This window comes from Pan paniscus, chromosome 1 (assembly GCF_029289425.2).
Source record: "Pan paniscus chromosome 1, NHGRI_mPanPan1-v2.0_pri, whole genome shotgun sequence".
In the NCBI taxonomy this organism is placed as follows: domain Eukaryota; kingdom Metazoa; phylum Chordata; class Mammalia; order Primates; family Hominidae; genus Pan; species Pan paniscus.
Window position 1 is genome coordinate 55,270,362 of NC_073249.2, and position 26,280 is coordinate 55,296,641.

General features: G+C 35.1%; 1 pseudogene; it reads left to right on the forward strand.

Annotated features, from left to right (window-relative positions):
- The first annotated feature begins 23,412 nt into the window (after positions 1-23,412).
- Positions 23,413-23,513, forward strand: LOC112438356 (U6 spliceosomal RNA; annotated as a pseudogene).
- Positions 23,514-26,280: the final 2,767 nt, after the last annotated feature.

A 26,280-nucleotide genomic window follows, 5' to 3' on the forward strand; every position in this document is an offset into this window, starting at 1 on the left:
TGTCATTGTATTTTAGATTTTTAAGCAAGATGTTTTTCTGCTAATTCTGTAAGCTAAAACACAGCTGAGATTGTAGAGTTGATACCTAGACAAATGGTAGGAGTACATCACTCAGTTTGGCACCTCAAATTACCAGCCACCACTTAAATGATAAACTGCAACATAGGAAAAACATACAAAATTTTAGACACTTGATATACAATATGATTTGTAGAATGCAGAACCATGACCTTGTGATCTTTTGTTCAGGATTTAAAATGCTCAGTGTGTTTGGCAGTGTATGATTAGTACTTAAATTCTTTATTTATTCAACCAATATTTATTAGATGTTTATCATAGACCAGAAACTGTCCAGTGCTAGAGATAAAACAATGAACAAAACATGAAAGGTTTTAGGCCTCAGGAAGCTTATGCACTAGCAAGAGAGATAAACAAATAAATAAGAAGTGGGCACAAGGAATAATGAGAGTTGTGACAAGAGTAGCAGAGATTGCTCCAGATGTGCACGTCAGAGAGGATAGCATGGGTTCGAAGCTAAATCTGTAGTATTTCGAACAGCAAATACGTAGATTATAAACAAAGCTGCTTATTTTATTACATTATTACAACACCTTCTGCATTAATCATGCAGAATACGAGGCAGGATTAATGATATAATGTGAAAGTATTTATCAAATCTAATAATTTTACCCTTAGAACCTGTATTAGTATGTTTTCATGCTGCTATAAAGATACTACTAATACTTGAGCCTGGGTAATTTATGAAAAAAAGAGGTTTAATTGACTCATAGTTCTGAATGCCTGGGGAAGCCTCAGGAAACTTACAATCATGGCAGAAGGCAAAGGGGAAGTAAAGCACATCGTATGGCGGCAGGAGAGAGAGAGAGCACCAGGGGAAGCTGCCACATTTAAACCATCATATCTCATGAGAACTCCCTCACTACTACAAGAACAGCAATACCTTCAACCCCCTGATTCAATCACCTGCCACCAGGGTCTTTTCTCTATACATGAGGAGTACAAGTTGAGATGAAATTTGAGTGGGGATACAGAGCCCAATCATATCATTCTGTCCCTTACCCCTCCCAAATCTCATGTCATTTTTACATTTAAAAGCAAATCATGCCTTCCCAATGGTTCCTCCCTCAGTCTTAACTCACTCCAGCATTAATTTAAAAGTCAATGTCCAAAGTCTCATCGGAGACAAGACTTGTCTCTTCTGCATATGAACCTGTAAAATAAAAAAACAAGTTCGCTACTTCCAAGAAACAATGTGGGTATAAGGATTGGGTAAATACTCCAATTCCAAATGGGAGATGTAGCCAAAAGCAAAGGTGCTGCAGGCCCCATGCAAGTTTGAAACCAGGCAGGGCACTCATTATCTCTCAAAGCTCCAAAATAATCCCCTTTAACTCATCTCTCACATTCAGGGCACACTGATGGAAGTAGTGGGCTCCCATGGCCTTGGGTAGCTCTACCACTGTGGGTCTGCAGTGTACAGCCCCTGCAGCTGCTTTCACAGGCTGGTGTTGAGTTCCTGCAACATTTCCAAGCACATGTGCAAGCTGTCAGTGGATCTACCATTCTGGGGTCTGAAGAACAGTGGTCCTCTTCTCACAGCTCCCCTAGGCAGTGCCCCAACCTGCATTTCCCCTCTGCACTGCCCTAGCAGAGGTCCTCCATGAGGGCTCCACCCATGTAGCAGACTTCTGCCTGAACAACCATTTATTTCCATAGACCCACTGAAATCTAGGCAGAGATTCCCAAAGCTCAATCTTGTCTGAGAACCCACAAGCCCAACACCTCATGGAAGCCACCAAGCTTGGGGCTTGCACCCTTTGAAGCAGTGGCCTGAGCTGTACTTTGGCTGCTTTTAGTCATGGCTGGAGCTGGAATGGCTGGGACACAGGGCACCAAGTCTCAAGGCTGCACAGAGTAGCTGGGCCCTGGCTCTGGCCCACTAAACGATTTTTTGCTCCTAGGCCCTTAGGCCTGTTATTTGAGGGGCTGCCTTGAAGATCTCTAAAATTCACTGGAGACATTTTCCCCATTGTTTTGGTGACTAACATTTGGCTCCTCATTACTTGTGCAAATTTCTGCAGCTGGCTTGAATTCCTCCCCTGAAAACTGTTTTTTTCTTTTCTATTACATGATCAGCTTCAAGTTTTCCAAACGTTTACACTCTGCTTCCCCTTTAAACATAAGTTCCAAATTTAAACTATCTCGTTGTGAATGCTTATAACTCTATGCTTTCAGGAGAAGCCAGGTCACATCTTGAACACTTTAATGCTTCATAATTTCTTCCACCAGATACCCTAAATCATTTCTCTCAAGTTCAAAGTCCCACAGATCTCCAGGGCAGAAGCAAAATACCACCAGTCTCTTTGTTAAAGCATAGCATGAGTGACCATTACTCCTGTTCCCAATAAGTTCCTTATCTCCATCTGAGAACACCTCAACCTGGACTTCAGTGTTCTTATCATTATCAGCATTTTGGTCAAAACCATTTAATAAGTCTCTAGGAAGTTCTAAACTTTCCCATATCTTCCTGTCTACTTCTGAGCCCTCCAAACTGTTCCAACCTCTGTCTGTTACTCAGTTCCAAAGTTGCTTTCACATTTTTCAGGTTATCTTTACAGCACTACCCCACTGTCCTGGTACCAATTCTCTGCCTTAGTCAATTTTCACACTGCTATATACTACCTGAGACTGGGTAATTTATGAGGAAAGAGGTTTAATTGACTCACAGTTCCAAATGGCTGGGGTAACCTCAGGAAACTTACAATCATGGCAGAAGTTGAAGGGGAAGCAAGCCAGCAGGTGAGAGATGGATCACAGGAAAACTGTCACTTTTTTTGGCGGGGGGCAGAAACTGTCACTTTCAAACTATCAGATCTTGTGAGAACACCCTCACTATCATGAGGATGGCATGGGATCCAATCACCTCCCACCAGGTCCCTCCCTTGAAACATGGGGATTATAACTCAAGGTGAGATTTGGGTGGGGACACAGAGCCAAACCATATCAGGGCCTAATGAAAGAATCGGGGGTATAAGGCATACTGCTTTTATCTGGCCACTCCATTCATTCTTCAATGCCCATGATTAATTCAGACCTGAGAAGAAGAGAGAAGGTATTCAGCACCCACTAGTTGATTGATTACAGGTTATCAGGACTCATAATATTGGCAATCTTTTAGTTAGCCTGCATTTTCCCCCTTCCATGGAGCTACTGAAGACTAGACTTGTAATAAGTATTAGAAACATATTTTCAATAATATTGTATGTCCCACTAACAAGTGTTAGATTTATACATGGGAAAAAGGGCACACTGATGAATTTTAAGCAAACCTGATAATGTACATTAGGAAGATAAATGACAACAACCAAGGACAAAGTACATATGATTTGCCTAGGAAAGGTGTATCATGGATCAAACTAAAGTAGTAGAAATGGAAATCAAGAGGAGGGTGTAAAATTGAAAGATTTTTATACGAAGGCCTTGGCACAGGGAGATTTCTAGTTTGATGCAATAGCTAAATTGTTACATTAAAAGATAATATTGTTGTAATTACATTCAGAAATTAATGCAATCCATATGGAAAAGTGTTCATTGCTAGTTGAGAACAAATAGATTTAACATAATCTCTAAAGAAGTCAAGGTACCTTACTTATTTAGAACATGATCATTTGATTTAATTTTTCCTTGATCTTATGTAGTCTACTTACCATCTACCATAATGTCAGGGTTAAACAGTATGAGTGTTATGGTGTTTTTAGTTTGTAATTAACACTATGAAAAAGAACACTATATAATATATTTTGTGATTCTAGGAAGACTTTTGAATAGTAAAAATTAACAAAAGGGCAATACATATTTAAAATAGAAATTGTGACCACATAATAATTATGTGAAAATTAGTTCTTCACATTATGCCATAAATATATTTTTGGGGGTGGGGAGGGGACTGAGACTTGCTCTGTTGCTCAGGTGGGAGTGTAGTGGCATGATCTCGGCTCACTGCAACCTCCACCTCCCGGGTTCAAGCAATTCTCCTGCCTCAGCCTCCTGAGAAGCTGGGATTACAGGCATGCACCACCACGCCCGCCCAAATTTTGGAATTTTTAGTAGAGGCAGGATTTCTCCACGTTGGCTGAGCTGGTCTCAAACTCCTGACCTCAAGTAATCCACCCGCCTTGGCCTCCCAAAATGCTGGGATTACAGGCCTGAGCCACCATGCCCAGCCATAAATATATTTAACACTATCTAATTCTTACTTAAAAAATGACTGAATAGGGAAGATAATCTGCTTTACTGCCGTTATGGAGAAAATGAATTATTTGAATTTCAATGGAAGACACTTTTGTAAAAACCTTTTATTCTATTGAAATAAATCATTAGGATATAATTTAAATTGTTCTGTTATTCATAAACTACTTATGCTCAACTTATATAGTTTATGATGTCAGCAAAAATTAAATTATAGCTTTGTGTTCAGTTGGAAACCATTTTTAAAAAAATAATCTGACATCTCAAAGTAAAAATCTTCTTTTTCTAATGTAGGATAATTGCAGTTCATTATGAAAATGAAACAAATTGCTGACATTCTTATTTTGAGGAAAAAACAGTATGTGAGAACTCAGATAATTCAATAAAGTTTGAAAGAGGAAAGTTCTATAACCTTGTTACAAATTTTCTAGCAGAATCATAAATAATCAAGTCAAAAGAGCTATATACAAATATATAGAGTTCCACTGTGGCTAATAGACATCCAAGAATCATTCAAATACATCAAAATGTGATTATATTGCCTTTGAAAATGTGTAAAAAGTATTCATCTTTGTTTCTAGATGAAGAGTTTTACGGCTTAATTCATGTGTCTGAAATTGTGTAAATGTAAGACAAGCACCCAATCTTTCATTTTAAATTTACTATTTTCACATTTCCTTCAGTGATTCTGAAGGAAAAAATCAACAAGTTGCTATTAAGCTTGAATGAATTTAAAGCCTGCTTTTGAAAATAATTCAAGACATTTATAGTCATATGACCCTTTTATTCAGTGTGGATATGATCAATACTTTTGTTACTTGCATAGAAGGTGCTATGTTTGCACTGTTTAGAATATGATGAATATGAATGCATTTTATCAATAAAAACAGTATAGATCAAAACTTTGGAGAAATCATGCTGTCCAATAAAATGCGTTTATCTTTGTAAATCATAACACAGATTTTGATTACAAGTCAATGTGTATTATATTACCCCCTATTAGGTGCTTACCTGAACCAAACCTGCTATATTGAGATGTGGATATTACCGATAGCTCAAAGTATGTATCCATATTCTGAGCAAATTTGACAGTATACTGAATTTAACAAATTGTAAAGATGTAATATAAAACAAATATTTGGAAATCTGGTTATACTATAATTTATTTCATTATTATGCTAGAAATTATAAAATTTTTCATTAAGCCTAATTTTAATCACCATTATTACTTAATGAGAATATGCTTGAAATTTGACATCCGATTTTGTAATTGATATACTATTTTTCCAGAGTTGTGATTTCTATTGAATTTTTATACTCACAAAATATATTATTATTTTATGCCATTGTTTAGAGGCAAAAATATGTTATACATTTGAAATTTTGCTTCAAGAAGATATCTTAGTGTTAATGGTAACCTCTTTTGGTTTGTGTTTATTTAAATATGTTTTTAGGAGCACATTGCTGTTGTCTGTTTCCTGTAATAGCCAAAATCTGGAAACAATAATATCATCCCGAAACAGAGATATATATGAATATATTGGGATGTAATACTGCATTGAAAATGAGTAAAATGTAACAACATGCTATTGCATGAATCTTTATAATATTGAATGGGAAAAAAAGTTTTATAAGTATGATTTTATTTGAGTTTAAAATAACTAGTAATAAATAATATATATTCATAATGTATATATATTTATGAAAATGTGTGCATATGTGTTAATGAGAAAAACACATTTCTAAAGCAAGGGCATGATAAAAAATATTCAGGATAATTAAGTAATAATTATTTTTTCAGCGAAGGAAAGCAGGATGATAAGATGGGCTACAAACACGTAGAGAGTTTAAAGTCATTCTCATTGTTCTATGTTTCAATTTGTATCATGGATTGGTTAATGGCCACTTATATTATTATGACATATCATTAAAGATGACCATGCTTCAACAAATTATGGTGTGAAAATTGAAGTGTTATAAATATTTTAGTTCTGTATCTCTGAATTGTATAAATGAATCCCCCCAAATCCAGACAATACAGAAAAGAACTTGAGAACTTGTATCTTAAAAATAACGTTAATTGAGAAAACATACCAATTAGACCAGGACAAACAATTGGCAGGAGATCCTCAATATAAGCCATATTCCTAAGAAGATTCATTATTTGAGTACTGGAGAAAATAAAACTGCATTATAACCACAATATTGATTTAAAAACAAGAGGTTTGGAATTCTTAGGAGACTGAGAAAACCAACTTATTCTAGGAGAAAAAGGTATGTTCATGAATTGCTGTTCTGATGACTATCATTGTGGAAAATAGTTTGACATAACTAGTAGGTGTATATTATTTGATCTGTACTTTCTTTGACCCAGAGACTCCATTTTTAAGCATATATAAGCTAGATAAGGAGTCTTAAATTGGTGTTCATGCCCCTGGGATTGTGAGAAGACACTCCAAAATGTAGCCAGGCTGAAATACATACATATACATACACATACACATTGATACATATTGCCAGAAATTCAACCTCCCTGCATACTCAGTTTGAAAATCTATCAGCCTGAGAAAGAGTCAAGATTATTTTCTCTGTGACACTTGTTTTACATTTTCTCTTCCCTTTTATATTTACACTTTGCCCTTTGACACTAGACAGCTTTCCCTTTAGAAAAGAAAGACATATTCCTTATCCACCTGCCATCTTACCATGGTGGTTGCCAAGCACCAAAGTGACAATGGAAAGATGGTTTTCAGAGAAGTTTCCTTTAATGTTAACTCAGGAAACCCAAAATTTTCTTATGTATTAAGTTGGTGCAAAAGTAATTGTGGTTTTTGCCAATTACTTTTGCACCAACCTAATATATCTTTCCTTTTGAAAATAAAATGAAGCCAAACTAATAATGGTTAGTAAATCAATATTTTGTTTGTGTTTTATGTGTTACATATATCGAAGAAAATCAAATGCTTCAAGATTGACTAGATGAAATGTGCAGATACAAATTTTACTTGATATCTTTCATATCTGTGTGCATTAGCATCATTAAATATTCATCCCAATGCATCATTTACTTATTGAGTTTACCCCAGGTTATGCTGTTGGATCAAGCAAACACCAAGTCTCGGTTGGCTTCAATACCATGTGTGTCTGTCTCTCTTTTACTCTCTCTCTTTCTTGGCCTGTTGATTGACTTGCTGCAGGTACAGCTACACAGTACATCCCTTCTTTAGTCCATATCCAGACTGAAGAAATTCTCATAATTTATATATGTCATTACTATGTCAGAGAGGGGAAAAATCAAGAGTGTATGAAACTTTTCAATGACCTTCAAAGCTTCTATTTTGCCATGGCTTACCTTGTGCTGCTGACTTTTATCAGTCCAAGCAAAATTCACCGCCAAGTTCAATACTAACAGCATAGGAAAGCACAGAAAGCCACAAATCAGCAGGCAGAAATAGATAACCTTTATGGGGACAGCAGTAAATAACTTGGAAGAATACTACACTTACCACATTTTTAAATTTTATCTTTAAGTTGTTTAATAATTTTTACTTACTATTAACAAACAATATAATTATGTGGTAGCTACAGGAAAGATTAGTGATTAGCATTATGTATTTAACTTCAGTAAAATATGTGAAATATTGAATATGAGATACTGTAATATGATACTGATTATTCCCCAAAGCTGTAAAAACATAGCTGTTAATGAATACATACATATTTACTAAAGGAAATCCATGCCTTATGCACTTTGCTTGATTAAACAACTGCAATTCTATCTACATATTACATTGCATTATTATAACTGAAGACAAAATGGTATAGGCTTATATTTTGATTTTATAATATCATAAAAATAGATAAATTATATTATGATTACATGCTGTTAATTTTGGCTTTAAAGCTCTGTCCGACTTTCCTCTAAATGTTTTGTTTTCTCTGGAGCTTCCCTAAGAATCCCTGAAATGACAGGCAATACGTACATCCTCACTTACCCAAACCGAACCATGTAAATTCTACCTCACTTAATCATACATTGTTTATTCCATGCTATGCATATTCCAGTATTCTATTACTATCTATCCAAAATGGAAGTAGCTATTATTCATTTTTATCTTAGCCCCATGGGCACAGATACATAGTCATTTTTATTATCCACTCCCTGTCTACTGTTTTAAGAGGACACTTCTCAATAGGTCATTGGGACAGGTATACAGACACATGGTTTCTTCATTTGGGTTCTCCAGATGCATATCCTGAGAAAAAGATTCTAGCAAAAGATGTTTGTGTTTTTAGGTAAGAATTGCCAGTAGGAGAATGTGAAAGTGATTTAGAGAAGGGAAACATCTGATAGACGGCACTTAAACTTAGACAGCCACCATAATAGGCAACTGAAGTTCAATCCTGATAAAATTTAATCAGTCAAAGACCCCAGGGACAATTGGTAATGTGACAAAATGACATTATTGAGTCTATGCAGTAAAAGAAGGGGGGAAACAAGAAGAACTTTTAAAGAAGAGGGGCAGTGAAGCATCTTACGTAAGATCTCGGTTTCTACTGAAGGATTCTGAGTAACATCTAAAAGAAGCAGAGATCAACCAGCTCTGAATTGGTTGTCATTTTCAAAGTAGGATTAGAAAAAGCAGGGATTAAGTAGTGACTATAGATGAGAGTAAATTGGGTGCTGGCTTGTCATTGGTAGGAAACAAGTAGTCACTAAAAGGTAATTTTTTTAGTCTCAGATATGTTTTACTTCCTCTTTTGATTTAGTGAAGAAACTCTGAGAAATGGCACAACACATATCTCAAAATTTTTTAACTCCTCTAAGGGACCAGTGAACTGGAGTTAGAGACCAACTCCTCTGAACTATTAGGTGAAAGGTGGCTGTAGGGGGTAATAATACCCACCTAACCCTCAACTAACCATCCCCATCTCCACATTTTAAAAAACCTTCAGGCATAAAAATGCAGATACAAGCAATCTGAAATTTGCAACAGCACATTGAAAATGTCAGTAAAATACTGACAGCATCTGTGGGGTGTATACATACACAAGTGTGTATTGGGAGTATAAATTGATATGATGCTTTAGAAAATTGTGTGCCAGGTTCAAACCTGAATATACATGTACTCAATGATTCATTAATTCCAAAACTAGTCATGAAGACAAATAAATGTGTATATATATGTGTACAAAAATGTATGAGAATTGCAAAACAGTGTAATTTTCAAAAGCAAAATTTGAAAACAACCATAAAATTGATTTTTAAAATATTGTGGTATAGTTATACATCATAACAGCACACTACAATGCAAATAAACTACTGATGTAAGCAACATATATGAATCATACAAAGAAAATATTGTGTGAAAATAGCAAAACAGAAAATAACACATACTGAATGATTTCATTCTTATAAAGTTCAAAAGAGGCGAAAATCAGTAGGAACATAAGTAGGATTGGGGAGGGAGTGGGTAGTGAGGAGGAAGAGACAGGTAGAAAACTTACAAAGTGTTTTCCATCTTCTATTTGTAGATCTGGATCTGCCCACTTCGTGATAATTATTTGAATCATATACATGCAGTTTTCTGTATGAATGTTATACTAAAAGTTTTACCAATAGACACATTGCAGTAATTTGTCCACATTCCTCATTTATATAGCTCTCATTTATCTTAGATCTGTAAAAATTGGAGTTTTTTTTTAAACTCCAACCTATCCAGTAATAGGTGACCATTAAGGGAAAGTGTATTTGCCCTGTGAAACAAACCACTGGCTCCAAAAAAAAAAAAAAAAAAAAAAAAAATACAGTATCAAGGTCTCAAGTTGCAGGAGAAGTAGAAGGCACTCAATTTTACACTCATGTCTTTCTCCAACATAATTTTCAACCGTATTGAAGTTCATTTTTGATTCCATATATTTAGCTTCTTTCTCTAAATTTACATTGTTTCTGAACTTGGGTTATCAGGATTTTCTTTTAGAACCACTCAAACCTTAGTTTTGTACATGAGTGATACTTGCAAGTTGATCTTCAACCATCTGAAGGCTTTGAGGCTTTGGTTCTTGCTAATAGGCTTGAAATGGACACAACTCTTTTCTTTGATATTGGCTTATTGCAGACAGAAATGGTAAGTAGCTTTCCAATGCTCATTCCCCTCATCTTTATCTGTAGAAGAACCCAAATATCCCACTGAACACATTGATACTTAAAAGGAAAATATGCCTTGCTGCCCACAATTAAAACTCCTGTGTGATGAAAATAGACATAAAGTTAAGTCCTAGCCAATACACTCTAAGTAAAAGATTCATGTGGGAATCTCAGAAATGCATCTTTAAGGAGATAGAACTGAGCTTTCTTTCTTTTCTTCTTTCTTCCTGCTCTCTGGAGTAATAGCAGGACCTGTGGTAACCACGCTTAAGGAAATCACAAGTAATAGATAAAAGGAGCCTGGGTTCTGATAATTTCACAGAGCCCTATGCCAGGCATGGACTAGTATTTTCATTCACAAGAGAATAAACCCTTTCAGGTTTAAGACACTATGGTTAAATATCTGTACCTGTAAGTGAATACATTCCATAATTTATATACTTGTAATGGCATGATTCTTAGACCTTCTTCTTATTAGTAATTAATAGAATTGTTTAGATTTACAGCATGATAAAAATGCAGTAATTTAGGTCCTAGCACAACTAAAATAGAGAATAAACTTCGTAAAAGGTGAGATAAACCACATTCTCTAACTCTCACAATTTTCTTCTTATTTATTATTTAATTCTCAAAATTTCTTTCTGGTTTTAATCAGTTGTTACCTAATCTGTTATCTTATTTTTCTCCATGGAAAATGTCCAATTTCTGTATTTTTTTCTGAATACTGGTAGCATTTTAAAAAATGTTCAAATATATACTACACATTACCCCATATTCTTAATTAAATTGAAAGCACCTTAAAGATAAGAATTGTGTATCACTTTTAAATATCCCTACGGTACAATGCATAAAGTGTTCCATTAAAAAAGATAAAAAAGGAATGTATTTAAGTTGTATTGCTTTGACATAATAGGTCTTATTTTAAAAATCGAGAAATCTGCACAGTCTAGCCATTTCTATGTTTAATTGCTCTTAGAGGGATTTTTTTTTAACTTGAGTCTTAAGGAAGACAAAGTATAAACATACATCGTCACAAACACACAAGAATTTATTAAAATGATTGAACCTCTATTTGTCAAAAGAATTATATACAACTTATAAAATATGTTTATGCATGACAGTGTAAAAAATCTGCAATGAGTGTGATGTTGGGTTGTGGTTCCTCAGTAAGAGAATGTCCAAGATGTTTAATCAGCACAGCTATGAAAATATTTGTGTTCTTGAGTGAATTAACTTTTTCTTCCCTTCATTGATTTGGTTCCATAGTATTTTCCAGTTCTGAAACCCTTAGTTATATGCTTTATACCATTGCCTTTTAATTTCTACAAAAATACTAACTGATTATTAGTTGATTTATTCAGAAGCCCATGCTTTCAATATGTAATGCCACATGTTCTCTATGGCTATAATGTATTGCCACTATTCTCAGTTTAACTAAATTGAATCCTTCAAATCTGTATTCTCTTTGGTCCTTTGCTGAGGCAGCTACATATTTGCTCTGTGGTATCACTTTCCTCTTTATGACAGATTGTGGGTACAAAGTTTAAAATCTTTCAAAAATGGAGAATGAACATAAAACTGATTTTGCCATGCCAAGGACTGCCTGTGCCATGCCATTACATGTCTCTCAGAAGCAGTATCTAAAGAAGAGCTCAGAACCTTGTTGTTTAAATACACCATGCTGACCTGGCACAGTGGTCACGCCTGTAATCCCAGCACTGGGAGGCTGAGGCGGATGGATCACCTGAGGTCAGGAGTTTGAGACCAGCCTGGCCAACATGGTGAAACCCTGTATCTACTAAAAATAAAAAAAAAATTTAGCTTGGCGTGGTGGCACGTGCCTGTAATCCCAGTTAATCAGGAGGCTGAGGTAGGAGAATTGCTTGAACCTGGGAGCCGGACATTGCAGTGAGCCGAGATCTTGCCACTGCACTCCAGCTAGAGCAACAGAGCAAACTCCATCTCAGTAAATAAATAAATAAATAAATAAATAAATAAAAATAAAAATAGATACTCCATGCCTATATCATAAGTATGATATTGCATGAATTATCTTAATTAAAGGCTTGCTGATCCTGATGTAGATCGTAAGGGTGGAAAATCAAAGGCAACTAAAATAATTTCTAAAATTACATGAAATATTTTTGTGTAGTCTAAAAATATGAACCTCTTAGCTTATTGTTACTCATGCTTAGTATGTACTTTAATAACAAGTATAACATGATTCTAATTTACTTTCAGCAACTTTGACTTATTCAATTTTAATAGCAGTAATGGATGTGGCAAAATTCTAATAAGTGTAAACCTAGACAACAATTCCTTACCATAAGCCTTATTTGGTAGTAAAACTATAGCAAATATTCTATGACCCTACTATTCAACAGATAAATGCTATATTAAATAATTTGTGAATGTAATGAAAATAAAATTATTCTATTCTGTACCTTGTCTTATATTTCAACGAGTATATATTTTAATACTGATTTGTAAAACCTAAAAACATTCTGTAGCTTTCTGCACAGCTGTATAAATATAAAAATTATAGTCCTAGAAGAAACACATTACAGTTTAGGAATGTAACTCATATATTATGAAACATTATTATATAAAATTCTGAGTACAGGAAATACAGTTGGTTTCAATAAAAATTGTATAGAATATATTTTGATTTGATCAACATAACTTGCCTTATTCAAGACAGACATGATTTGCTTAAATAAAACCTATTCTTTATTTTAAAAATTCAATACTAAGTAGCAAGAAATAAACAAAAAAGAAATGCTAAGTTTAAATTTATGAATGTGGCCAGGCACAGTGGCTGACTCCTGTAATCCCAGCACTTTGGGAGGCCGAGGCGGGTGGATGACCTGAGGTCAGGGGTTTGAGACCAGCCTGACCAACATGGTGAAGCCCCGTCTCTACTAAAAATTACAAAAATTAGCTAGGCATGGTGGTGCATGCCTATAATTCCAACTCCTCGGGAGGCTGAGGCAGGAGAATCGCTTGAACCTGGAAGGTGGAATTGCAGTGAGCCGAGATCATGCCATTACACTCCACCCTGGGCAACAGAGCAAGACTCCGTTTTTTTTTTGTTTGTTTGTTTTTAAATTATGAATATAAATATCCTCACAAAAGGTAAACTTTGAAAACTTGTCTTAAATCTTTACACAATATTAATATAAATTAAGAAAATTGCAGATGTTACATTGAATAATAGAAATCAAGCCTCAAAATAGTGAAGCAATAAATGAACTCCTCTTAGAAGGCCCCTTGAAAATTTACATATTTCTACTTCTTGAGAAGCTGTGATTTATTGGTGTTCTAGAGCTGCCATTTCTTTTTGATTTCAAGGGCAAGAGGAAGTATTCAAATGTGCAGAAATCTCTCAGGAGATTCATGATTTCCTGCACATTAGTCAGGATAATTGGTAAATTTGCTTCTTGTTGCATAGTCACAAACTACAACCAAGCACAGTGCCTCAGACAGGACATAATTTATTTCTCTCTACTGTGGACAATCAATATGGATAGCCAGTCTCTGTTACACAAAGACCCAGGGATCTGGGCCAGCAGAGCAGCTCTGCCTTACACACCTAAAAGTAAGATGGCTCCAATCAAGCCCTGAAGCATGCAGGTGGAGAAACAGAGAAGGGAATGACACATGCAAATATTATTTTTAAACATAAGCTAGAAGTTGCTGAACTTCTGCCCATGTCTACATGGTAAGCAAATACTGACCCAGCCATGGCTGAGTGGAATAGAGGCTGAGCATGTAGTATCTAGCTGGACAGGTGTATGCAGGGAAGGGCCGAGTAAAGACTTGAATTAGGAGTTGAAAACTTCTGTCAAGGCAGCCAGAGGGAGCATGAGAACTCACTCACTATCACGAGAAGAGCAAGGGGGAAATCCACCACCATGATCCTCATGATTGTTTCCTCAGAGTAATGAAAAACTAAGGGCATGGGAAAAATATATTTTTCTTTATAATCTATTATACATGTAGTGACATGAGGATATTTGGTGTGTAAAAACTGATGTCAGTGAAGATGAAGACTTAAGACCAAATTTCATTTGGCAAAAGTCGTTTTTTAATTGTTAATCCAGAAATATTTATTAACATGCTAACCAACATTATTACATACCGGTTGGGAGCCTGAACCCAGCAGCCAGACTACCAAGAGCCAAAACCAATTCAGTGACTACCAGTATGGGCCTAGGAAAAATAGTTACCCTCTCTCTGTCTCAGTGTCTTCACATGTTAAATAATGGTATTCATAATAAATGTCACATAATTATAAGAGGGAACAATAAATTACAAGTTTGTCATTTAGAATCATATCTGGTACATAATACTCATTCCATGTTCCAAAACTACAATCCGTAGTCGTCCTTGCTATTCTTATTTCCTTTTCTTATTATTATTCAAATAATTGGGAAAGATGACTTTACTACTAAGTTAAATTAAGAGAGTACATATTCTAATTTATCTTACTGGCAGCAGTTTTTTTTGACTTTTACTTACAATATCCTTTTCTATTTTGCTTTAAAATAAAAGCCATGCGTTTTTGAGATAAGACATGAGAATTTGTTGTATACATCTCGTGTGAACCTATTGCTACATTCACATGAAAAAAAAATGCATAGGAAATTGACTCTATAATTTCATTGTATTAGAACTACATTTTTACCAACTGGAAATCACAGCCACAAAACAACACTCTGTTTTTACCCTTATACTATCAATATATGTTATGTGCATTATTTAAAATATAAACAGAATGTTTGCTTCATAAAACAATTTAAAAAGTGGAACTTATTCTTTAAAAATAAGTAAATTCTTTAAAACTAAGTAAAAGAAGTCAGAAAAAATAATACCATACAATTCAATGTATCAAAAATTCTAGAAACTGCAAATTGATCTATGGTGATAAAATGCAGATCAGTGGATGCCTGAACATGAGTAGGTATATGTCAGAAGGGGCAGAATGAAGGACAGTTGGATATGGTTAACACCTTGATAGCAGTAATGATTTCACAATTCTACATTGATATGGTTTGGCTCTGTGTCCCCACCCAGATCTCATGTTGAATTATAATTCTCAATGTTGGGAACCTGGTGGGAGATGATTGGATCATGGTGGTGGATTTCCCCCTTGCTCTTCTCGTGATAGTGAGTTCTCATGTTATCTGGTTGTTTAAAAGTGTATGGCACTTCCCCCTTTGCTGTCTCTCTCTCCCGCCCCACCATGTGAAGAAGGTGCTTGCTTCCACTTCACCTTCTACCATAATTATAAGTTTTCTGAGGCCTCCCAACCATGCTTTCTGTACTGTCTATGGAATTGTGAGTCAATTGAACCCTTTTCTTCATAAATTACTCACTCTGAGGTAGTTCTTTGTAGCAGTGTGAGAATGAACTAATACAGAAAAATGGTACCAGAGAAGTGGAACATTGCTATAAAGATACCTGAAAATATGGAAGCAGCTTTGGAAACAGGTACTGGGCAGAGGTTGAAACAGTTTGGAGGGCTCAGAAGACAGGAATATGAGGGAAAGATGTGAAACTTGCTAGAGACTTGTTGAATTATTTTGACCAAAATGCTGAGAGAGACATGGTTAATGAAGTCCAGGCTGAGGTGGTCTCAGATGGAAATGAAGAACTTCTTGGGAACTGGAGTAAAAGTCACTCTTTCCATGCTTTAGCAAAAAGCCTGGCAGTGTTGTGCCCCTGCTCTAGAGATCTGTGGAAATTTGAACTTGAGAGAAGTGATTTAGAGTATCTGACAGAGAAATTTCCAAGTAGCAAAGCATTCAAGACAGCATATGCTCATATGCATGAGCAAAGAGATTATCTGAAACTGAAACTTATATTTAAAAGGGAAGCAGAGTAAAAAATTTGAAAATTTTGCAGCCTGATCCTGTGGTAGAAAAGAAATTCCATTTTCTGGAAAATTCAAGCCAGCTGCAGAAATTTGCATATGTAAAGAGGAGCTGAATGTTAATAGTCAAGACCATGAGGAAAATGCCTCCAAGTTGTTTCAGAGATTTTTTAGGTAGCCCCTCCTATCACAGGCCTGGAGACCTAGGAGGAAATAATGGTTTCCTGCTGCTCTGTGAAATAAACATCTGTATGTCCAGGCAGAAGTCTGCTGCAGGGGCAGAACCCTCATGGAGAACATCTACTAGGGCAGTGTGTGGGGAAAATGTGGGGTTGGAGCCCTCACACAGAGTCCCCACTGGGTCATTGCTTAGTGGAGCTGTGAGAAGAGGGCCACTCTCCTTCAGACCTCAGAAATGTAGATCCAATTACAGCATGCACTTTGCACCTGTAAAAGCCCCAGTCACTCAGTGTGAGCCCATGAAAGAAGCTGCAGGTGCTTTACCTTTCAGAGACACAGAGACAGAACTGCCCAAGGCTGTGGGTGCCATCCCTTGCATCAGCATATCCTATGTGTGAGACGTGGAGTCAAAGGAGATTATTTTGGAGCTTTAAGATTTAATGACTGCCCTGCCAGGTTTCTGACATGCATGGGGCCTGTAACCCCCCTTGTTTTTGCCAATTTCTCACGTTTCAAATGGGAGCATTTACCCAATTCCTGTACCCCCATTGTATTAATATATTGAAAGTAACTATCTTGTTTTTTATTTTACAGGCTCATAGGGGAAAGGGACTTGCCTTGTCTCCAACGAGACTTTGAAGCTATACTTTTCAGTTAATGTTAGAATGAGTTAAGATGTTAAGGGACTGTTGAGAAGGCATGATTGTATTTTAAAATGGGAGAAGGACTTGAGATATGGGAAGGTCCAGGAGTGAAATAATATGGCTTGGCTCTGTGTCCCCACCCAAATATGTTGAATTGTAATTCCTAATGTCAGGTGAGGAACCTGGTGGGAGGTGATTGAATCATGAGGGTGGATTTCTCTTGCTCTTCTCATGATAGTGAGTAAGTTCTCATGAGATCTGATGGCTTACCAGTATAGTGCATTTTCCTTTTCGCTGTCTCTCTCTCTCTCCTGATCCATTTTGCACACAGTTTTCAAATGCATTAGATTTTTTTGAGTCAGGTTTTCATGCACTCCTGTATTTAAGAAAACTCTCTGTTGATATCTCCGTCTTAAATTGCAACAGGTACGTACTAATTTTATGAGAAATTACATTTTTATAATATTTTTCCCAACCAGTAATATAATATGTCTGATATTTTAGGCCTTATTTATTTCCTTCTTTAAATTTTGGATTTCATTCAGAGTCATACTTTTTAAATTTTACTTATAGAGTTTATATATATATATATATATGTAGCTTGAATTTTAATGATATATTTTCATTTCCATTTGTAACTATTAAGCCCAACTATAAGAAATAAAAGCTTCATCAAAATCAATACCAAATGATCTTAATATTTTATAAAATATTTTATTTGGCCTTTATTATTTTCTAACAAATTAATTTTGTCCATTCTGAATATTTATACATTAATTTTTGTTCCTTAAAAAATTGACTAGGATATTTTAAACAAAGCTTTATAATTATGGTGGTCCTCCTTTATTTGTCTTAGTAGTAAATAATTCCATTGGCTTCAGGTGCTAGTAAATTAGAATATAATAGATGATACAAGTTATTTCTTTTTGAATTTTTCCAAATTTCAATAACTTTTCTGGTACAAGTGGGTTTTGGATACACAGGTGAATTACATAGTGGTGAAATATGAGATTTTAGTGCACCTGTTGCTTGAGTAGTTGAATGTTGTGTCAAATATGTAGCATTTTATCCCAAAGTCCCCTACTACCCTCCCCCTTCTGAGTCTCCAAAGTCCATTATACCACTCTGTATGCCTTTGCATACCCATAGCTTAGTTTCCACTTATAAGTGAGAACATACAGTCTTTTTGGTTTTCCATTGCTGAATTACTTCATTTAGAATAATAGCCTCCAGCTCTATCCAAGTCTCTGCAAAATACATTATTTCTTTTTATGGCTGAATAGTATTCCATGATATACACACATATATATGTGTGTATATATATGCATATGTGTATATATATGCATATGTATATATATGTGTGTGTATATATGTGTATATATACGTGTGTGTATATATGTATATGTATATCTTGGAATGCTATTTATATATATCATATATATATGTTTTTTATATATATATATCATATTCTTTATCCATTCATTGGCTGATGGGCACTCATGTTGGTTCCATATCTTTGCAACTGTGAGTTGGCAAAAAACATGTGTGCAGTGCACGTGTCTTTTGCATATAATGACTTATTTCCCTTTGGGTAGATATTTAATAATGGGATTGCTGGATCAAATGGAAGAATTTACTTTTAGTTCTTTAAGGAATCTTCATCCTGTTTTCCACAGAGGCTGTACTAATTTATATTCCCACCAGTAGTGGATAAGCATTTCCCTTTTCACCACATCCACAGTAACATCTATTGTTTTTTGACTTTTTAGTAATGGCCATTCTTGCAGCAGTAAGGTGGTATTTTACTGTGGTTTTAATTTGCATTTCCTTGATAATTAATGATGTTGAATACTATTTTCATATATTTGTTAGGCTTTAGTATATCTAAGGAAGTCATTTCTGTTCAAGTGATGGGAAGTGGGGATTTCCTGAAAAGTCAACTGAGATGTTTACCAGTCCAGGTAGAGAGGTTACTTCTTGTCAGGAGTGTACACATGAAACCTGGGCAAGTCAATCATCCTCTCAGCCATGGGAATAGTCACCCATCATGTCTTCCTGTCAAATCAGTATTAGATAGCCAGTACAAAGATGACTTCCAGGGTTCTGCTAAGGACAGCCACTTCTGTATAGTGCTAAGATGCTCTCATGTCAGCTAGTAACACTTCTTAAGTTGTATACAAAATGATGGTCATTGGGACCAACCCAAATGTGCAACAATGATAGACTGGATTAAGAAAATGTGGCACACATACACCATGGAATACTATGCAGCCATAAAAAATGATGAGTTCATGTCCTTTGTAGGGACATGGATGAAACTGGAAACCATCATTCTCAGCAAACTATCACAAAGACAAAAAACCAAACACTGCGTGTTCTCACTCATAGGTGGGAATCGAACAATGAGAACATATGGACACAGGAGGGGGAACATCACACCCTGGGGCATGCTGTGTGGCGGGGGGAGGGGGGAGGGATAACATTAGGGGATATACCTAATATAAATGAGGAGTTAACGGGTGCGGCACACCAACATGACACATGTATGCATATGTAACAAAACTGCACGTTGTGCACATGTACCCTAAAACTTAAAGTATAATAAAAAATAAAAATAAAAAAAAGAAGAGGAAGAGAGACCTGAGCTAGCACACTCAGCCCCCTCATGATGTAATGCCCTTTGCCAATGGGGGACTCTGCAAAGAGTCCTCACCAGCAAGAAGGCCCTCACCAGTTGGTGTCCCTCAACCTTGGACATCTCAGCCTCTGTAACTGTAAGAAATAAATTCTTTTTCTTTATAAATTGCCCAGTTTCTTTATAAATTGCCCAATACTTTTGGAGAAAACTTGTTAAAAAATATCAAACTTAAGTTTAAATATAAACATATTCTAAGATATCTAATAATAGAAATGTTTATTTTTAAAATATACATTTTAAAAATATACAGATGCAGTTTTTTACCCATTTGGGTGTGTATTTCAACATTATGGGGTGTGTTGTGTGTGTGCACACACATGCAATTGTGTATTTGTTTGCATTCATATAACTAATATGTTTATTTAAAAAATCTCCACCTTAAATGAATAGCATCACAATATATTCCAATACTTCAGAAATTTTTAATTTTAGGAAAAATTGAGTATCAACCAAAAAAGATAGTTATAGGCATACCTCAGACACATTGTTCCACATGGTTCCAGACCAGCACAATAAAGCAAATATTCAAATAAAGTAAATATTCAAATATTCAATAAAGACGTTCATCTAATTTCTTTTTTTTTTTTGGTTTCCACGTTCATATCAAAGTTAGGTTTATGCTACACAGTCTGCTAAGTGTTTAACAGCATTCAGTATGCATACAACAATATGAGTTAAGTTCACCATCTTATATGGGCATTGTTCATAGTTTCCCAACACAACTACAAATCAACAGTGAAAATACTTTAATTTAAAAATATGGTATTGCTACCATTTGTCCCAGCCATCCCATTACTGGGTATATACCCAAAGGACTATAAATCATGCTGCTATAAAGACACATGCACACGTATGTTTATTGCGGCACTATTCACAATAGCAAAGACTTGGAACCAACCCAAATGTCCAACAATGATAGACTGGATTAAGAAAATGTGGCACATATACACCATGGAATACTATGGAGCCATAAAAAATGATGAGTTCATCTCCTTTGTAGGGACATGGATGCAACTGGAAATCATCATTCTCAGTAAACTATCGCAAGGACAAAAAACCAAACACCGCATGTTCTCACTCATAGGTGGGAATTGAACAATGAGAACACATGGACACAGGAGGGGGAACATCACACTCTGGGGACTGTTGTGGGGTGGGGGGAGGAGGGAGGGATAGCATTAGGAGATATACCTAATGTTAAATGACGAGTTAATGGGTGCAGCACACCAACATGGCACACGTATATATATGTAACTAACCTGCACATTGTGCACATGTACCCTAAAACTTAAAGTGTAATAATAATAAAATAAAATAAAATATATGGTATTGCTAAAAAATGCTAATGGTTATCTGAGTCTTCAGCCAAATCCTATACTGTTTGCTTGTAGAGAGCAGTGCCTCAAAATTGATAGTTGCCTCCTGATAAGTGTGGGGGTTTCTGAAGGTAGGGTTTGCTGTGACAATTTCTCAGAATAAGACAACAACAAAGTATGCTGCATCAATTGACTCTTCCTTTCATTAAAGATTTCTCTGTAGCACGCAATGCTGTTTGATAGCATTTTACCTACAGTAGAACTTCTTTCACTAATGCAGTCTATTTTTTCAAATTCTGTCACTCCTTTATCAACTACCTTTATGTATTAATAATACAAATACTTTGTTGTCATTTCAACAATGTTCACAAAATCCTCACTAGGGGTAGATTCCATCTCAAGAAACCACCGTTTTGCTTATTTATAGGAAGCAACTCTTCATTTGTTCAAGATTTATAATTAGTTTGCAAGCACTCCAGTTTCTTCTTTAGTCTCCACTTCTAATTCTGGCTCTCTTGGTCTGCAGTTACTCCCTCCAATGATGTCTTGAATGCCCTCAAAATAATCCATGACAATTGGCATTAACTTCTTTCAAACTTCAGTTAATATTGATATTTTGACGTCCTTCCATGAATCACAAATGTTCCTAGTGACATCTAGAATGGTGAATCTTTTTGAGAAGGTTTCAATTTACTTTGCACAAGTCCATCAGAGGAATCATTGCCTGTGACAGCTATAGCCTTATGAAGTGTATTTTTTAAATAATAAGAGTTGAAAGTAAAATTACTCCTTCATCCATGGGCTGAAGAACGGATGCTTTGTTAATGGGTATAAACACATTAATCAGCTTACACTGTTTCATAAGAATTCTTGGGTGACCCGGTGCTTTGGCAATGAGCAGTAATGTTTTGAAAGGTATCTTTTCTTCTGAGCAGTAGCTCTCAACAGTGGGTTTAAAATATTCAGTAAACCATGCTGTAAACAGATATACTGTCATCAAGGCTTTGTTGTGCCTCATTTCTAGAGCACAGGCAGAGTAGATTCCTAAGGGCTCTAGGATTTTCAAAATGATAAATGAGAATTGGCTTCCACTTAAAGTCACCAAGTACATTAGCTCCTAACAAGAGAGTCAGCCTGTTTTCTGAAGCTTTGAAACCAGGCATTGACTTCTCCTTTCCAGTTACAAAAATTATGGAAGGTAGGTTTTTCCAGTATAAAGCTGTTTTTTCTACATTGCAAATCTGTTGTTTATTGTAGCCACCATCATAAATTATCACAGCCAGATCTTCTGCATAACTTGCTGAAGCTTCTGCATTAAGACTTGCTGCTTCACCTTGCACTTTTATGATATGGATACAGCTTCTCCCCTTAAACCTCATGAAACAACTTTGCTAGCTTCCAGTGTTCCTTCTATAGCTTAGTCACCTCTCTCAACCTTCATGGAATTGAAGAGCATTAGGGCTTTGCTCTGGATTAGGCTTTGGCTTAAGAGAATGTTGTGGCTTGTTTGATCTTTTACCTAGGCCACTCAAACTTTCTGCATATCATCAATAAGACTATTTCATTCTTTTACTATTCCTTTGTTCATTGAAATAGCAACTTTAGTTTCCTTCAAGAAATTTTCCTTTGCATTCACAGCTTGGTTAACATTTTTGGAGACGAGGCCTCATTTTCAGCGTGCCTTGGCTTTCAACATACCTTCCTCACAATGGTTAATCATCACTTCTAGCTTTTTATTTACATTGAGAGACTTATTGGAAAACATTGAGGCCATTGTAGGACTAATTGGCCTGACTGAAATATTGTCATGTCTTAGGGAATATGGCAGCCCACAAAGAGGGAGAGTGATGTGAAACTGGTTGATTGGCGGAGCATTTAGTATGCATACAACATTATTAATTAAGTTCACCATCTTACATGGGCATGGTTCATACTGCCCCAACACAATTACAAATGACAGCAACATCTGTGATCAGTCACAGATCACCATAACAAATATAAAACTAATGAAAATATTTGAAATATTGTCAGAATTGCCAAAATGTGACAGAAAGACACAAAGTGAGCACATGCTATTGAAAAAAAAATAGATCATATGGTCTTCCTCCAGGCAGGGTTGCCACAAAATTTTAATTTCTTTTTTAAAAAAATGCAGTGATTTCAAAGTACTATAAAGCAAAGCACAATAAAACAATGTATGCTCACATATCAGTAAAGATGGGTTATATTTTTCTGTGTTAATTATTAACTCCAAATCTTAGGGCTTTAAAACAGTAAAGAGTGCTTACTTTGATGGTATATACAAAAATGTGAATGATATAGAGAATATTAGCAGGGCCCTTGAAGAAGGATGACACAGATTTGTGAAATGTTCCATGTATTTTTGAAATATCACACTGTACCACAAAGTAGGTACAATTATTATGTGTCAATTAAAAAAATAATAAAAGCAAAAAGAAAAATATGAATTTTCATCATTTACAAAAAATATTTATTTTTAAGTTTTCTGGATCTCACTGCTGCACAGTTCAACTAATTATATGTTTTTACGATGTCCTCTTTTGGATAATCAGACTCTTGAAAGAACTCCTTCGAGAAACATGGTCAATAATCATAGAGGGAGGGAAGGAAGACCATGGCCACCAATGCACTGACACCTGAAGGTCCTACTGGAAGTAACTGATGGAGCTTCCAATTGCATTTTACTAGACAAAATAAACAACTTAGCCAAACCTTACATCTGGGGAGTAGTTAGGAGGTACAATTTTACCTCATGCCTAGAAATAAAGAAAAATACAATTTTTGCACATAATAATTCTTACTGTCATCCACCCTTCAACTCATCAAACACCACTTGGTTGATTCTCTTTTCCCCATTCAAAATACACTCATCTCCAAAGAAGAAAAAGAAAAACAAAAAGAAAAAGTTTCTTATAGTGAGAACATTAAGCTCAATGTCGTGGATTTTTGTATAATATGTGGCAGTTTTGATTTAAGAAAATCTCTGCATTAAGCTCAGATGTGGCTTGTTTTGACACAGATTTCTGTGAGTTAAAATGACAAGTTATATTGTACACGCACACACACACACACCCACAGTGCACACCCATGAGAGAAACAGAAACACAATAACAACCACAGAAACTGCCATTTACATGTCAGAGGAAGAGACATCAAAATACCTAAAAAAGAAATTAAGAAAATAATACCATTTACTATAATGAAAAACAAAAGAATGTATACAGATTCCTCTAGACCTACAAAAGGTTATATCTTGATAAACCCATCGTATAAGTCAAGAACATTGTAAGTTGAGCCCTTCTAAGTCAGGATTGTCAGTATTTAGGAATAAACTTAACAAAGGAGGTGAGTGATGTGTATACTGAACACTATAAAACATTGATTAAAAAAATTAAAGGAGACACAAACAAATGTAAAGATATCACATACTTCTGGATTGAAAGAATTAATGTTATTAAAATGTCTGTACTACAGATTTTACAGATTCAATGCAATTCCTATCAAAATTCTAATAGCATTTTTCACAGAAACAGAAAACAATCCTAAAACTTATATGCAACCAGAAAAGATCACAAATAGTCAAAGAAACTTAAGAACAAGAACAAAGCTGAAGGCATACATTACCTGATTTCAAATAATGTCACAAAGCTATAGTAATCAAAACAGTGTGGTACTGGCATAAAAAAAGACACATGGAGCAACAGAACACAATAAAGATCACAGAAACAAACCCATATATATATATATATATATATATATATATATCCATTCAACTAATATTCAACAAAAGTGCCAAGAATACACAATGGTGAAAGAACAGTGTCTTTGTTAAATGCCATTGGGATAACTGGATGTTCAGATGCCAAGTAACAAAATCGGGCCCTTATATTATATCATACACAAAAATCAATGCATAGTGGATTAGACTTCAATATAAAACCTGAAACTGTAAAAATCCAAAGAAAACATACGTAAAAAGTTCTTTGAATTTTTTTGGGGGGTATAACACCAAAAGCACAGGCAACTAAAGCAAAAATATCTGTGATTACATCAAAACAAAAAGTTTCCACACAGTAATGGAGACAACAATCAGTAAAGGAAACCTATGGAATGGGAGAAAATATTTGCAAATTATATATCCAATAAAAGCCTAATATCTAAAATATATAAGAAAGTTGTATGTGTATTTATATACACACACAAAACTCAATAGCAAAATATAATAATAATGACCTAATTTAAAAATGAGGAAAAGATCTGAAGAGATATTTTCCCAAAGAAGACATACAAAAGTCTGACAGGCATATAAAATGGTACTCAACATCAGAGATCATCAAAAAAATGCAAATCAAAATCACAAAGAAATAAGAACTCACAACACTAAGATGGCTTTTATAAAAAAGAAAAAAGATAACAAGTGTTGTTGAGGATGTGGAGAAAAAGGAACTTTTATATGCTGTTAGTGTAAATGTAAATTGGTAGAGCCATTATGAAAAATAGTATGAAGGTTCCCTAAAAAGTAAAAAAAAAAAAACCACCATATTTTCCAGCAATCCCACTTTTGGATGTGTACACAATGAAAATGAAAGTAGCATGTTGAAGACATCTTGGGTCACATTTTCATTGTCGTATTATTCATAATAGTCAAGATATGGAAACAGGAATATTATTTTGAAATTATTATACAGAAATATTATTTAGCCCTTAAAAAATCCTGTCAATTGTGACAACATGGATGAACCTGGAAGACATTATGCTAAGTGAAATAACCTGGACACAGAAAGACAGTCCTGCATGATCTTACTGATATGTAGAATCTAAAACAGTCAAATTGAATGTTTGCACAGTGGTTGTCAGGGGTTAGGTGTATGAGAGAAATATAAGGATTTGGGTCAAAAAGTGCAAACTTTCAGTTATAAAATGAATAAGTTCTGGCAATCTAATGTATAGCAGATTGACTATAGTTGACAATAATGTATTTCATACTTGAAATTTTCTAAGATTAGATTGTAAGAGTTCTCAATGAAAAGGAAAAATGGTTAATACGTGAAATGATGTATAGATTAATTAGTTTGATTGCAATGTATATGTATATCAAAACATCACTTTATACACCTTAAATATATACT